The sequence below is a fragment of the Canis lupus genome, chromosome 6, assembly GCF_048164855.1.
Source record: "Canis lupus baileyi chromosome 6, mCanLup2.hap1, whole genome shotgun sequence".
NCBI lineage: Eukaryota > Metazoa > Chordata > Mammalia > Carnivora > Canidae > Canis > Canis lupus.
The window spans coordinates 4,129,093-4,146,145 of NC_132843.1; positions in this window are offsets into that span (position 1 = coordinate 4,129,093).

The following is a 17,053-nucleotide window of genomic DNA, read 5'->3' on the forward strand; positions in this document are numbered from 1 at the left end:
TTCTGAATGTCAAGAAATTGACATTATGGCTGGTACCCAATCTTTAATTCTATAGACAGCATAGCCTTTTCTATGCCAATGGCTTAAGCAAATTTTGAAGATAGTATTGAGTGCTTGTTTGGTTTTTAAAAATATTTTATTTATTTACTCATGAGAGACACACAGAGAGAGAGGCAGAGACGTAGCAGAAGGAGAAGCAGGCTCCCTGCAGGGAGCTTGATGCAGAACTCAATCCCAGGACCCCAGGATCATGACCTGAGCTGAAAGCAGATGCCCAAACACTGAGCCATTCAGATGCCCCGGAATTGAGTATTTAGTAGGTACAAGAAAAAAAGTCATCCAGCATACTTATGAAATTGCTCTCCTTTCAAGAACTGTCTATGGGGTGTGAGGGTACACCATTCAGGGAACCCTTGTGGGAATTGTATAAGAATCATGGAACTTTAGAATAGAAGACTCCGAAGACTGCACGTCGTCTGAATACCTCATTGATAGCGAAAAAACTGAGAACTGACTTTCTAAAGTCACACAGCTAATTAGTGGAAGAACCTGATTCTAGAATTCAGATTTTTTAATACCACATTCAAGGTTCTCTGTTCTCATCTTATCTTTTTATTAGGGTGGAATGCTGTTCCTCAACTACATGTCATGGCTTTCTGGTTTATCCAGACCTTTCATAGGATTATTGTCTAGTCTAGGTAGTGCATAAGTGGATTTCATGGCTTCAGTCAGAAAGATACTCTTGAGTAGTATCTGTTAAGTATACTTTGAGCTGAGCCTATTTTGCTGAAGGCCATGAGTGGGGACAACTTTCCACGAGCAAGTGGTATTATTTTCAGCTGATACCAAGGAAAGCTTGTGTGGTATAGTCAGGACAAGCTGGGATGAAACAATTGAGTTCCACTCAAATGGAGGTATAATGCTGAAGGGTGACACCACCAAAATTGTTGCTGATTTGTTTGGTGGTATTGTGAGTTGTTTGAGCCTTCTGAGTGTGTCATCAAAAATTCTGGTGTTTGAGAATGTGAGGAGAAGTAGAGAACTAGAGAACTGCTGAGTCAACTATAGGACGATGACCACTCAGGTACCTTCCAATTTTGAAGTCTGTGAGTCTGTGATTGTTAGGCATGATGGTGAGGAGTGTGGGGGAAATGCAAATGAAAATACTTAATTCAAAGCTTGATTATTTAACTGGCTCTACAATCTTTCAATATGTTGAAGAACAAAGCTTTCCATACTGTGCATATAATTTCAGTGGACACTATCAGTGATAGTTAACACCTCCTTACACTATTGCAATGAACTGAGCTTGGATTACTGTTTCTTTTTTGAATGAATAAGTTGAGGCCTGGATCAGTTAGTGACTTGAAAATGGTAAACTACTAAATAGAGCCTCCAGACTGGCCTTGGTTCTTACCCACTGTTGTCTTGTACTTGATCAAGTGTCAGGAGAGAACGTTTCAAATGCCTCTCCTGATTCACGTTGAATGTGGCACTCCCTGATTTCTACCCTTAGGTATAAGCCACACATCAAAATCTATGATGAATTGGCAAGAAAGCTTTGCGTGTGTTTTTAATTTATCCTTAAACAAAACTGCATTCTGTGTAGAAGCTACTGCTTTGCTTTTTCCTAAACCAAAAGACTCACAGGTAGTATCTTACTCTGTAGTAACAGAAATGAAATCGCATGTTGATAAAAGGCTAAACTATCTTGGTGGGGCTACTCTGAAGGGGTCTTCAAAACCTGATAAACTCAAGTGAAATAGATTATCTCAGCCCCCAAATGCTGCTGTCGGGATACTCATAGCTGCCTGTGAGGTCAGCTTAAGGAAACTGATGTCACTGAGGGAAAGTTCTTAGGGGATTTGATGGGAAAGTCAGGGAGAGAGGAATCTCAATGGAGACCAGTCTTAAATGTATTTGGGTGTGAGAGCGACTCTGGCTAGGAGTGGGAGCCAGGTAGAACAATTCAGTCTGTGGTGTGGTTCAAAAATGTATGGACATAGGCCCTCTCCATCGTCAAATCCCTGTCTTGCTTTCTGGAAATGCCCACGCTTTTTCTGCACATATTCAAAGGATCATATGGTTCTTATCTTTTTTTATTAATGTGATATATCACATTGGTTCATTTGTGAATACTGAGTCACCCTTGCAGCCCAGAAATAAATCCCACTTGATCCTGGTGAATGATTAACATTAAATGTACTGTTGGATTCACTTTTGCTAGTATTTTGTTGAGGATTTTTGTGTCCATGTTCATCAGGGATATTGGCTTGTAATTCACTTTTTTTAATGGGGTCTTTGTCTGGTTTTGGAATCAAGGTAATGTTGGCCTTATCAGATAAGTTTGGAAGTTTTCCTTCCATTTCTAGTTTTTGGAACAGTGTGAGAAAGATAGATAATAGCCCTTCTTTAAATGTTCGGTAGAAGGATGCGTGGGTGGCTCAGCGGTTGGGCATCTGCCTTCGGCTAGGGGCCTGATCCCAGGATCCAGGATCGAGTCCCACATTGGGCTCCCTGTGAGGAGCCTGCTTCTCCCTCTGCCTGTCTCTCTCTCTCTCTCTGTGTCTCTCATGAATAAATACATAAAAATCTTTAAAAAAATGTTTAGTAGAATTCCCCTGGGAAGCCATCTGGCCCTGGACTTTTGTTTGTTGGGAGATTTTTGATTCAATTTCTTTGTTGGTTATTGGTGTGTTCAAGTTTTCTATTTCTTCCTGTTTCAGTTTTGGTGGTTAATGTTTCTTAGGATTTTCTCAATTTCTTCCAGATTGCCCAATTTGTTAGCATATAATTTTTTATAATATTCTCTTATAATTGTTTGTATTTCTGTGATGTTGGTTGTGATTGCTCCTCTCCTAATTGTGATTTTATTTATTCAGGTTCTTTCTCTTTTCTTTTTTATAAGTCTGCCTAGGATTTTATCAATTTTATTAATTTTTTCAAGAAACCAGCTCCTGGTTCCAGTGATCTCTTCTACTGTTTTTTTGTATGTTTCTATGTTATTTATTTCTGCTCTAATTTTTGTTATTTCCCTTCTATTGGCTTATCTTTTTCTAGCTCTGTTAGGTGTAAGGTTAGGTTGCATATTTGAGATTTTTCTTGCTTCTGGAGGTAGGCCTGTATTGCTATACACTTCCCTCTTATGACTGCTTTTGCTGCATCCCAGAGTTTGGACTGTCATGTTTTCATTATCATTTGTTTCCATGTATTTTTAAAAAAATTTCTTCTTTAATTTCCTGGTTGAAATGAAAATTAAAATTCATTCTTTAGTACAGTGTTCTTTGACCTCCATGTATTTGTGGTCTTTCCAAATTTTTTCTTGGGGTTGACTTCAGGTTTCATAGCATTGAGGTCAGAAGATATGCATGGTATGATTTCAATCTTTTTGTACTTGAGACCTGATTTGTGACCCAGTATGTGATCTATTCTAGAGAATGTCCCATATGCACTTGAAAAGAATGTGTATTCTCCTGGGCTTTAGGATGAAATGTTCTGAGCTGTTCCTTTTGGGCTGAGACTTTGTGTCTTTAGAAAGTTATCGGCATGGAGGGAAATGGTACAGAAGGAAGAGGACACTGACTTTCCAAAGGCCACTTGGCTACAAGTGGCATGTTCACATGTTTCCTTGATTGGATGTCATTTAGGACATTTGTGTGTGTGTGTGGAGGCAAGGCAAGGGCTGGTCACAAGTGCTGCATGTGCCAGGTGATGGGGGGGGGGGGGCGTTGGGGGAAGGGAGGATTCCAAGTGAGTGTGGTTGAAGCCAACACTGACTATTTCATGGATGGGATGGATGGGCCCAGACTATGGTGAAGCAACAAAGGAGATGTGGTTAGAGAAATGTTGTACTTGCATTTATGTGGAAGAAAATGAGGGAGTTTGTATAACAAATATAATGTTTGGGAAGAAGACAAATATGAAGAGTTATAGGTGAGGAAACTAAAAAAAAAGTTTAAAAAGTATTCTCTGCCTGTGTAATGATTTGCTCTTTCTCATTCTGAATTAACATATTAATATTTTCTCTCATTTCTCATAGGCCCACATTTGACCTTTAAGATTCTCCACTTTGACTTGATGGATTGGATTTCTTTGGGTAAAAGAAAAAGATTTTAAAGTTTGGGGTTTCCTCCTTTTTGTCTTTGGAAGCCTCCACTAGTGAGAGTAACCCAAAGCATCTGATTTAAATATTGATTACCTTGCATAATCCCTTTTATACTGAGAACCAGCTCACAGTCTTTGTCCTGTACAAGTAGACCTGGTGTTGGTAACATGGTCATACAGGCAGGCTGTGTGAGGCTCAGAGACATAATCAGATTCCAGATTCGGAGGTGCTGGAGTCACCTGAGGCAGGATGTGTGAGCCACTTTGTTGAGATAGTCCGACCTCTAGCGGGTTAATCAGTGGATCTCTTGGATGAATGTCATCTCTTAAGGCAATCATGTTAATGATATACTGAAGGAACAATGGGATCATTGTAGTGGAGTTCTTAGGGAAGCACTGGAGAGAAAGCCTTATTTGCCAACACATTGAATTTATTCTGTCAGAGAGACTCTTCACTAATTAGCTAAGTGAATTTGGAAAAGTGCATCCAACTTTCCTCATTTGGAAATAAGGCCTTTGGCAGAGTTGCCTCCTACCATAACTTTTGGCTCTAACATTATGTTGTTCTAAAAGAACATGGTGGTTTCATGAAAAATGGTTCTTTCAGCTTAGCAGACAATTCCTGAAAAGAAGAAAACCGAATGGATCTGTTTTTCAATTTTAGCTCTTGAACAACAATTTTTTCATCCTTTCAATCTTGAAAAAAAATTAAACTGCATCTGTCATAGAATGTTTATATTTTAGCCAAAGTAGTATTTACTAAGTTCAAACTAGAAAAGTCCTTAATACTAACAAAGTTATTAGCATTAAGTTGTAGACATACTTTTTAAAAAGCATCTCTGCCTATTCCGCCATTTGTTCTTTCTCATTCTGAATGTTGCATATTTGTATTTTCTTTCACTTCTCACAGGCCCACCTTTGACCATCTTGGACTCAGCAATCTGACTTACTGGGCTGATATCTTTGGCTGAGTTCGATGCTAAAGCATGTTGGTCTGGATATTTCTCATGCTGTGACTCTGGCATTGGGCTTGATGGTTAGGAGTCAGTTATTTGCATACTAATTAGGAATAACTCCCCTAGTCTTTAATTGCACACCCTAACCCCAGTCCTATTTAACAATGATGCCAACATTCTATTACAAGGAAAGAGAAAAAAAGCACAGGGGCATTTTTGGGAAGGTCCCAGGAAGTGGGACCTTTTACCCTGACAGAGGCCTGGTAGGAATCTATGTGGAGGAACCCCCAGGGTTCACAGTCTTTTTGCTCAGACTCTGCCTGTTACCCACATGGGATCAAGCATGGAGAACCCAGAGCAGTAGCGCTGCTGTGGCTTTGCTAAGCCACCTTGGCCCAGCTGCCATGCAGGAAGTTCAGGTTTGGCACTGGGAAGAAAGGTGCTTGAGTCCTGGCTCTGCTACTTCTTGGCTGTGTGACGTCAGCAAGTCACTTAAGTTTTGTGAACTTCAGTTTCTTTCCCTGTAAAATGGGGCTTAATGATGCTTATAGGAATTCCAACGCATGGGGTGTTTTTTCCACACCACTAAGCAAGCAATTCTTGGTTACCAGTTGTCTACCTGGAGACACAGATACCACAGGTTAAGGGTGCAGTCCTACAAGACAGCCCTCCTCAACTCCAGATGCCAGGTGAAAGTCCAAGTTGTCACCTGAACTTCTGAACAACTAGCTACAGATGGGTGTCCCAATGACCTCTCCTTGGGTTCCATTTATTTCCTAGAGTAACTCACAGGACTCAGAAACATTTTATTACTAGACTACTGGTTTATTTAAAAAGATGTAGCTCAGGAAGAGTCAGATGTAAGAGATGCACAGGACAGGATATGGGGAAAGGGTGGAGCTCTCATGCTCTCTGGGGCACCACTCTCCTAGCATTTCCTTGTGATCACCAATCCAGAAGAGCTCCAAACTCTGTCCTTGCGGGGTTTTATGGAAGCTTCACTGCATAGGCATGGTTGATTAAATCACTGACCATTGGTAATTAAGTCAATCTCCAACCACTACCTTCTCTCCAAAGATTGAGGGGTGGAACTGGAAGTTCCAGACCTCCAGTCATATCTTTGGTTCCCCTGGTAACCAGCCCCATCCCTAAGAGTTTCCCCAAATTCCCTCATTAACATAAACTGAGGCATGGTTGAAAAGGGCTTGTTATGAATAACAAAAGACATCTTTATGGCTCTCTTAACACTTAGGAAATTGAGGAGGTTTTAGGAGGTCTGTGGTGGAAATTGGGATGAAGAACAAATATATGTATTTAACCATTGTATCACAGGGTAATAGTATTTCATATCTCAGAGAGCAATTAGGGGGATGAAATGAGATATGTCAGACACAGAGCCTGGGCCTAAGACGCAGTAAGCACTCCACAAGTGCTAGCTGTTTTTATTAGGAAAGGTTTTTCATTTGGGGTCCCCATCCCTGCAGGTGAAATTAATTTGAATTCCCAAAAGTCTCCAGCACCAGCGCATGGCACTGGGTAACCAAAGGAAAAAAACCCCAGCTATAAATCTGTCACATTTTCTGTTGATGTGATCATTTTTAGATATTTAAATATTCATGTGTTTGGCAAATGCATTAGGGCCAGAGTGATAAATCTGAAACATATAGATGGTTATCCAAGACATTAAAGGGAGACAGATGGTCTTTTGGGCATCAGAGATTGACCAAGTTTGCATTAGGAATTCGGGCTGTTACATGTCATTAAGTTTCAAGCCACTTTTCTTTCCTTTCTCTATAGGCTGCAACACTAGGTACACTGTATCGACTAGAGCAAAGTACAACGTGGATCAATATGATCAGCTTTAAGGAGAACTGGAAGTACAGAGAATGTATACCTTAAAAAATCAGATTTTCCCTTTAACGGGAAATAGCTTTATTGTTTTAGGTATAGGTCAGCAAGTATAGTTTCTATTTTCTTAAAACATATTTAAAATTTTTAAATTTATTTATTAATAAATTAAAATTTTATTTTTTTGGGGGGGGGAAATCTTTGCAATATAGAGAAGAAAGAACTTCCCAATCCAACAAACTCTTTTAAATATTTTGCTTCATTTTTTTCCAACATAGAATTTCTGAACATAAGATTGTTCTGTTATGATGATATATAGTATGCATCATTTATTTTCCAATTCTCTTATTTTTCACTGCCAAGGAAGAAAAGGAGATGAAACTCAAAAAGAACAAAGACCTTTATTTGGGGTCTTGGGATTGCAATTTGAAGACGCACAGATTCTGGAGTAACAGAAAAATGTCTTGCTCAAGTAGGGAAAGCAAAGAGTTTTTATGAGAAAGAAGAAAGTGTAATTGTAAGAGAAGAGGAAAAAACTGTTAATTTAGTGCTGACCAGTTGAGCTGATTCTGATTACTATTTGATTATTTTATTGGTATTATCAAATGAAACTCTCCCTGGTATGTATTAATTAACTTTACCGTTCTCATATGATCTGAATTATCAGTGAGTCTGTTGGAATTTTTGAGCAACTGCTTATAAAACAATTGCCACTTCTATGCCAGTTCAAGAGTTCATTTGTCGGAAAGGAAAATGGAACTTCAAAATGAATTATGTTATGTCTAGAGATTGTAGACAATTCCACATTGTAACTGAACCTAAGTGAGTTTACTCCTTGTTGGGTCAAGGTGGAGTTGTCAGACAAAGTAAACTTATTTGCAGCAAAGTAGGAGATCACTGAAATAACTTCCAAAGCCATGACTCCTGAGAGAGGGTGAATGAGTTATTTTATTTAGGTTTAGGATGAATAGTTAGATAGGGAAGCTTGTCACTATATGTAGAGGCGGGCATAAGGCCATGCACGCGCCTTAAGGAAACATGTCTATATGTACATCACATGTTATGTAAATGAGGCTGAGGCTCCTCCTTGGGTAGAGAGTTTAGTATTAATTTAGTATGAGGTAAAAGTAGCTATCAGTTATTCTAGAAGTCAGTCCATGGTCTATCTTATCTGCACAGGAGTGAGTTAGGGGTTACCCTCAAACTGGTCTTGGTAGTCTGGGCTGGAGGGAGGTCTTGTCAAGGCAGTTGCCATCGACTGTGGGGTGGTTTTGGGTTTAATTTGCCCAAGAGGTAAGCCAGAGAGAAGAGCTTAACAAAGAATTTAAGAAAAAAGGTTAGTATAAGCAGGTGGTCAGTAAAGTTCAGGTCTTGGGATCTAGCTGGTAACAACATCACTTTTCATTATTATGTCATAGCATTTGGAATCCATTTTAATGTTAATTAATAATAATTATGATAACTAAGTGAGTGCTTACTATGTATCAGGCACTAATTAACCAATCATGTGAGTTAATACATTTACATCTTACAACATTCCTGCAAGGCAGATAAAATTACTAGTCCTACATTACAGACAAGAAAAACAACAACAACAACAACAAAAAACAAGACTCAGAGAGGATTCAATAACTTGCCTGAATTGTTGACAGCAATTAGCGGCAGAGCCAGGATTTGCACCCGGGTGGTCTGGATGCAGTCTCTTCACTACTGCTCTAAATCATTCTCAATCAATTATCATTGAGTTAGGAGGTGATATTTACTTTAAGCAGAGGCGGTGACAGTTTTCACATGTCTAATCATGTCATATCCATCGCCTAGTAAAGGAACTCAGTACATTTTTTTTGGAATGAATGAATAAATATCTTATTTGGGTATATTGGGGAGGAATGATTTTACTTAACCCTTCAATATTTTTCTAGCTGGTCTAAGAATTAAAGGAAAGAGATTAACAGAGGACAAAACCCAAAGTTTAATTATATGCATGTGGAGGCCCAATAATGAAATTGAGACGCAAAGAAAATGACCAAGGCAGGCAATTTTTATGCTTCTTAGACAAAGAAACAGTAAATCTGTGTGAAGAACTGACAAGAGCAAGAAAACTTATGTTCAGGAGCTTCAATTAGTAAGAAATCCAAAACGAATTTGGGCTGAGGTAGTAGTAAATTAGTAAAAGTACGACTTTGTTTATCTACCAAGGATGTCGTCTTCTCTGACCAGTCTGTCTGCAAAACTCACATACATCCTTTAGGAGCTAATCCCTTGTGGGACACTGCTCCCCACTCCTCAGCATTTTGCAGTTGCTCCCACCATTATTCTGATTGCCTCAAGTTGTGAGGTTGCTTGTTTGTCTCCCTCAGATGGTAGAATCCTGAAGATATCTATTTTTTCCCACAACCTGGCATTTAGTAAGTGCCTATAGGGACCAGACACAGTGGCAGGTGCTTTATGTATAATGTTGATTTCATAACTTCCTGTAATATTTCTTGCAATATCATTAAGATGGCCAAAATATATTTCTTGTATATATTTGGTCGTTGTCCATGGTTCCTGACTTACAGCTCCCAAATCCTTGGGAGTTCCCTGAATAATAGGAGCAATGGGTCACCTTTTGTTGCAGTATTTGCTCTCTGGTCCTCCATTCCTAAAATCCACTTCAGAAAGTAAAGGTGGAATACCCACCATTTGCTTCGACGTGGATGGAACTGGAGGGCTATTATGCTGAGTGAAATAAGTCAATCGGAGAAGGACAAACATTATATGGTCTCATTCATTTGGGGAATATAAATAATAGTGAAAGGGAATAAAGGAGAAAGGAGAAAAAATAAGTGGGAAATATCAGAAAGGGAGACAGAACAGGGAAGACTCCTAACTCTGGGAAACGAACTAGGGGTGGTGGAAGGGGAGGAGGGCGGGGGGTGGGGGTGACTGGGTGGCGGGCAATGAGGTGGGCACTTGACGGGATGAGCACTGGGTGTTATTCTGTATGTTGGCAAATTGAACACCAATAAAAAATAAATTTATTATTAAAAAAAAAGGAATGGGTGTCTTGTTATTCATAACAAGCTCCTTTCCACCTCAAATGGGTTTATGTTAATGAGGTGACTCTTGGAAAGCACCTAAGGATGGAGGCTGATTACCAGGGGAACCGACCCTGAATAGAGTAGTGGAACTTTCAGTCCCTGATTTCTAGGGAGGTGAAAGAGGCTGGAGGTGAATCCATCGCCAAGGCCAATGATTTCATCAATTATGTCCCTGTAATGAAACCTCTGTAAAAACCCCAAAGGAGAGAGTCTGGAGAGCTCCCAGTCTGGGGAAACAGAATGCATTCACGTGCCACCATGTTGAGCCCCAAACTCCATGAAGACAGGAGGTCCTTTGTTTGATACTTCAAACTTTGTATCTCTTCATTTGCCTGGTAATTCGTATCCTTTAATTTTTAAAATTAAAATTGTTAACTGTAATTCAGTATCTAGTGAGTGAACAGGTTTCCTGAGTTCTGTGAGCTGCTCTAGCAAATTAATCAACCCCAAAGAGTGGGGTCATGGACACCTATGATTTATAGCCCCGTTAGTCAGAAGTGTGGTAACAACTTGGACTCGTGGTTGGCATCTGAAGTGGAGGGTGATCTGGTGGGATTGAGCCCTTACCTGTGGGATCTGATACTATCTCCAGGTAGACAGTGTCAGAACTGAGTTGGATTAGAAGATGTCAAATAATGTTGGTGAAAAATCTTCCACAGGGAGGGTGGCGGGGGGAAAACTCTCTTCCCCAAGGGGGGATGGGGTCCAGAACCTTCATTATTTTCCCACTTCACAATTGAAGAAACCAAGACTTGGAGCTGTTTAATAACTTGACTGAGGGCACACAGCTACTGAGTTTGTCTTGACTCTTTCCACTAAGTGGTCCCATCTCGTGTGATGAACAAGTGTTTGTTGAAAGACTGAATAAGTGACAGCAATCAGTGGCTTGATCTGACTGGAAAGGGGAACCAAATGGTGGCTATTAAATGTAGTGCTATAAAGTGCTCATGGGAGGTGGAAATTTATATTCCAGCTCTTCCTGAAAACATAAAATCTACTATATAACATTGAAGAGTTGTCTGCCATTTCTCCATGCCCATCCTGATGTTCTCTTTACTTCTTTTTGTCCTTTCCTTTTGCTCTATTTCCTTTTCATTTATTCACTCACTCATTCATTCATTCAGAAGATATAGATGGTCTACTACGTACCAGATACTGTCCTAAATGCTGGGAATTTGGCAGCACTGCACATGTATATTTTGTCCATCCCCTGTGCAGGTGGTTGCTTCTGACCCTCACTTCTGCAGGACGAAAAGAGAATATATTTGGGACACCTGAGTGGCTCCAGTGGTTAAGTGTCTGCCTTTGGCTCAGGGCTTGATCCTGGAGTCCCGGGATCGAGTCCCACATCAGGCTCCCTACATGGAGCCTGCTTCTCCCTCTGCCTGTGTCTCTGCCTCTCTCTCTCATGAATAAATAAACAAAATCTCTTTAAAAAAGAAAAAGAATATATTTGGATCTACTTAGTTTTTGTAGAGGACAGACTGGTGAAGAAAACTGAGACATAATTGGGATCACTATCCCTGCAATTTTGTGATGTTGAGGGTAGCACTGATTGCTGCCATTTCCATAGCTTTGATTCACTATTTGGCAGTGTGTCTGTGGAGTGTGTGTGCATGCATGTAGTAGGTTTAGTGGCTTCTACTTTGCTTTCTCCACTAGCCATAGGCCAGCAAACTAATGTAGGTGATGTGTTCACCACCTAAACTATGATGTACGTTCATTCTAATCATATCTGGGGCCCACTGAAATGATAAGAATATAGTAGACCTGTTTTGAGTTGGTCCTGGACCGGGACACTATCCCCCAGGTTCATACACCCTATTTTAATAGGGGTGATATGATGTTTGGGACTCCTATTCAGTTCACTTTGTGTCTAATGGTCCTTGAAGTGGGTGGGTATTCTCTTTACCTTGGTGCACAGTTACCTAGGTAAATAGCCATGGGCTCCTTTAGGGTAAAACTGGAGGGATCATTACAATTTACAGACACAGGCTAGGGTAAGCTAGGTATTCTTCCTCATAGGGACACAGCCTCTCCTTCAATCAAAGGCCTCCTGGTAGGAAAATTGGCTCAAGTTTGAAAACTGGACAAGGGACTGCCACTTTTTATTAGGGTACTTACTTGTAAGTGCCTTAATCATTCATCCTTGATTTCAAAAAATTGCATATTTTTGAATAATACTTGAGTTGGATGCCCATCTATCGTCCCCTAAGAACACCATGTTCTGTTAAGTATCTCGATAGTTCTTTATAGGCCTGGCCTCTTGGCTGCCATTCCAGTCTTGGTCCTCATTTTGGTAATTGCTTCTACCTTGCTTCTGATGGTTAAGTGCTGACACCTGGCTTCTATTATGTTTGGATCCTGTCATCTCCATTACTGTGAGTTCTATAACAGCATCTCCTGAGATCACCCTGGCCTCTAGCCACCTCAGAGCTTCTCAGTGAGCTGGTGTTCCTCTTAGTAGCACATTGCTTATCTCTGGTGACAGTATGTCCTCTGGGCCCTCTCTTGGTGGTGGTGGTGGTGGTGGCTTGTGGCCTTATGTGGAATATCTACCCTACTATGTTAACCTCTATAAGCCTTCTGATCGGTTCTTTACTCTGCTGTAGCAGATTTGACATTTTGACTACATTTAGTGGAGCCATTGTTACCCAAGCTTCTAAGAACCATCGTATCAAATTCCTTGCTGGATGTTTAATTCTGTGTAACAGGAAAGTTTTCTCGTCTTAATGAATACTCTCATTTCCACCTTCATGTCCAACCATTCCTGATCCAGCATTCTCAGTATCCAGTTCCAGATGTGCTCTCCTGGCACTTGCTGGTACAAGTCGTTCTTCCAGCAACCTCAGCACATGTCCTTGAATGTGGTTTAAGACAACTATTTGATTATATCTCACATTTCCTGGGTTAGGAATACAGGTAGGGCTCTGCCAAGTGGCTCTTTCATTCTATAGGTTTCAGAGGTATGTAGCTAGATAGAGGGTTGGTCTTGAGGGCCTGAGACAGCTTCACTCGTGTCTGATGTCTTGACAGTGATGACTGTAGGCCTGCAATGGCCTCCCCAGCATGACACTACTGGGTAACAGCCTTCTTATATGTATCTCAGGGCTCCCTGGCAGTATAAGAGAGAAGAAACTACAAGGCTTCTTATGACCCAGCCCTCAGAAGTCTATGATTGTGTCTGTTTTTCCACATTCTATTGATCAAGGAAGTCACTGAGGCCAGCTCAGATTCAACGAGAAGAGATGAGACAGCATTTTTTAATGGGAAGAATAGCAAAGAATTTGCTGCCATCATTAATCTATCATACTTCCTTAGCAGAGCAATGTAGCACTTCAGTGATATTGTGACTTGATCCTTTATTACTGACCTGTTGGTTGGGATGACATCTGAGGATAAATTTTTTGGATGGTACATATTGTCTTATAAGCCAGAGACCCCTACATTAATTTTAAGCAATTGAGAGCCTAGTCATCAACATGGAGAAGCAATCAATTCTGCAGGCCCCAGGGGCTCAGGGAAATATGAAGATTCAGTTTTCCCAGATGATCCTATCTCAATCTCAGGATCCCCCTTTCCATCGAGGGCCCTGACTTTGATATTTCAGAGCCAGGTCTGAGCTTCAGTCTTTGGTTATTTTAAATTAAGTCCTGCACCTGATCTTTTGCCTGTCCTGCTTTCTGGCTGGAGGACACGAAAGTCTTTCTCTGTTGCTGTAGTGGCCCAGGGGCTTTCAGGTTTTACCTTAGATAGAAGGTCAATTTAAGGCAGCCTTTATTGTCTTTCTGCAGAGCATTGGTGGTTCCCAGAAGAGCTATCTTGTTCCATAGACCATCAGAACTGATTTCACTGGAATCTCTGGAATTCATATGAATTAGCACCTGCATTGGCCTCCCCTTCACAGAGGTGCCAGCCTAGATCACCTCCAGTGGAACCTTCAGCATTGCCCAGCTACAACTGCATGGGGTCAGCAGGGCTCCACCTATGATCATGTGGGACCCTGAGTGCCAGCCAGACAGCAGATGAGTGAGTGCCAGTGACCTTCCAGGATTATTCCCAGCTCCAAATCTCCAAATGCCTTAGTTTGAGCTCTCCTGGGAAAGGACTCTGAGGCACATGTTTGTAGGCAGGATTTTATCTTACTTTTTTTGGAGGATGGGCAGTGTGCTCTGGAACAATACCTGTGACGAGTAAGGGAAACAGGTTTGGTTAAACGAAGCTGAACTGTCCTCTGCCAACACTTCAGGAAGCTCTGGAACTACATATTCCAGATTAAGTGATGATGAACCCTGGGCCTTTGTGCTCCTGCAAGCAGGCTGTCCCCCAGAGAGGAGTCATGACCTTGGGCAAGGCAGCTCCTATCAGCCAAAGGCAATTGTTGGGAGGGCATGGCTGTGATCCAACAAGGAGCCAACAAATCCTGGAAGCAGGAGAAAGATTGCCTCAGTTCTGAAGGAAAGCTGGTTAGTGTCCAACAGGATTTACTGCACATCGCCCAGTTGGGTTAGTGGGATACACACTAGTGACAGAATAAGCAGTCAACTGGGACACAATGCACAGACCACAAACTGGGAAGTCAGAGATCACAGCTCTGAAGCAGGCTTATTACCAACAGTGACCAGAGGACAGGCAATGGCAACATTATGACCACATAGTCAGTGCTAAGGATTTATTGGATGGGAATTTTTGAATGACTACATGGTTGGAATAATAGAGAATCAGAACTCAGGGAGCAGTCTGGCTTGATTGGCTTGGCCAAATTCTTCTGGCTTGTCTGAGCTGCATATGCTCCTTTTGAAGCCGCTCATTTAAATCAAGGGCAGGAGTGATAACAAGTCCTTCCTGAGAGGAGGACCTGGGGTAGGCATCTTCTGTGCTATAGTACGTCACCTCAGGTATGTTATGACAAAATGACCACTTGGAGACTTACTCGAAAAAACACTTTCTATTTGTGCTTCCATGGGATAACGTGGTTGAAGTTCTCAATAATCCATTAAAAATGAATTTTTGGAATAAGCTTGTTTGTATTAAATTGGAAACTGCTTGTGCTCTAGTTGAGGTAGGAAAGTAGAGTAATTCCAGAAAGGAGTAAAACAGTAAGAGGCCTCCACAGAACAGTAAGAGTTCTGTCACTTATTTCACTTATTTCAACTAGGTGGCTCAACCAAATACTGACAGCAAATACAACTAGGGGCAGAAAATTAAAAATCATATGTTGGGAAAACATGTTTATTTGCTCCCTTGTTGGAGATGATATTTGGAGAAAGTCCCATTAGATCAAGTACTATAAACAGCGACAGAGATTTGGGCACATGCCCCACAGCAGGCAAGTTAGAAAAGCTGTAAATCGAGGGATATTGATACAATGACAAACACAATTTAATGATGGGGCTTTGAACTTGGGTGCAGGGAAGATGACATTTCTCTCCCTCGGGTTGCAGAGGCACATGAGGGATGCCTTCCCAACCAGCCCCACATCTTTCATAGACAGTTGTGGCTGTTTCTTCCTATCATTTTCAGTAAGACAATCTTAATTTTTAAAAGAAGTCCTTGAAAATGCTTTTTTCTCTTGAGTTCTGTCACTTATTTCATTTGATTTGTTTAAAAAATTGGTTAAAAAATATCACCAAAGTGCATAGGACTTTTTAAAAATCATCCCGGATTTTAAAGCAACAGATCATTTTTCATAGGAACATTTAAATATAAAGAAATGGTCAGCCCTATTCAGAATGCCAAAATCCAAATGTTCCAAAGGTGTTTCGGCTTCAGACATGAATAAATATATTCTTTGAATTGGTCTCTTTGTACTCGGTCCCATACTGAGAATAAACTGCCAAGTTAGCAGCCTAGAAAGCAGAAAAAAAATTTCTGTAGATTTATGGATAAGCTGAAAAGAGTTATAAAAATACACTGATTGAGCCCAGGAAGCAAATTTCCTGGAAACATTTATAACCCCAGGGTTGTTATAACTCCTAGGGCAAGGCAGAGTGTGGAGGCAATGCACGAGGCTGTGGTGGGCAGCCCCACCTGACCCTGGGTGAGACCACTGTGGCTTCTGGGGGGAGATGATGGTCTGTTTATATTGTTTTGCTGGGGTTTATGAAGGATTCTTGTCCTCTTCTCACAGTGGATACTTGTTGAAAACACAAATTAGGACGGGAAATATGTTGGATCAACCAAACCAGCCTTCTAGGGAGTCTGGTTAGCAGTTTGAGATGCAAATTTCTATAATTTGCCACAGTTTGGGCCAACGGTTGCCGTGGAGTGAATGCTGAAGTTGTCAGATGATCTGATCCGGGTAACACATGGGCTTTGCCACTTACCTGGCTGCATGAACTTCAGCAGCTCATAAACCTTCTGAGCTTCCTTTTCGTTGCCTGGTGAACTGAGAGGGCTCCTATCCCAAAGAGCTGTTGTGTCCACCTGTGATGACACAGGTAAATGTTTGCAGTGTCCCTGCTGGGCATCCTGTCTGGTGCTCCCAAATATTAGTATACCCTGAACTTATTCAATAAGATAGCACAGGCTTAGCTTGTAGCAGAATGTACATAATGCTTGGCATTTAGTGAGGAATCAACACTATCTTTTGACAATTAAACACGGCTTTCTCTTTGGCCTGTGTGTTGGGTGTACGGCACAGTTATAATAGAGGTCAAGAACACCATATCCTTATTCTTCACTCATCAGCAAAGCATTTTTTTTTCTTGAGTTCTAATCTTTGCTCATACAAAAACATTTTTTGAACAAATATTAATCATGTAGCAGTTATATATAGACTTTGTGCTCAATGGTAAGCCTAGAATGGTGAGCAAGACAGACTTGGTCTCTCCTCACTGACGTACAGTCGAAGGGAAGGGAACCACAGCAACTAAACAGTCAGTGAGGTCAGTTTCTTGGTTTGCCTTTACCAGCTATGACAATCCCATGGAGGAGAAGTAGCCAGGTGCTGTGAAAGTCTGAGGGGCTCAAGGGAAGGGGATTTGGGGGGAATAATTCTTGCCCTGGGATCTGATGGATGAGTAGCAGCAGATAAGAGAAATCGAATGGTAAGAGGAAGGA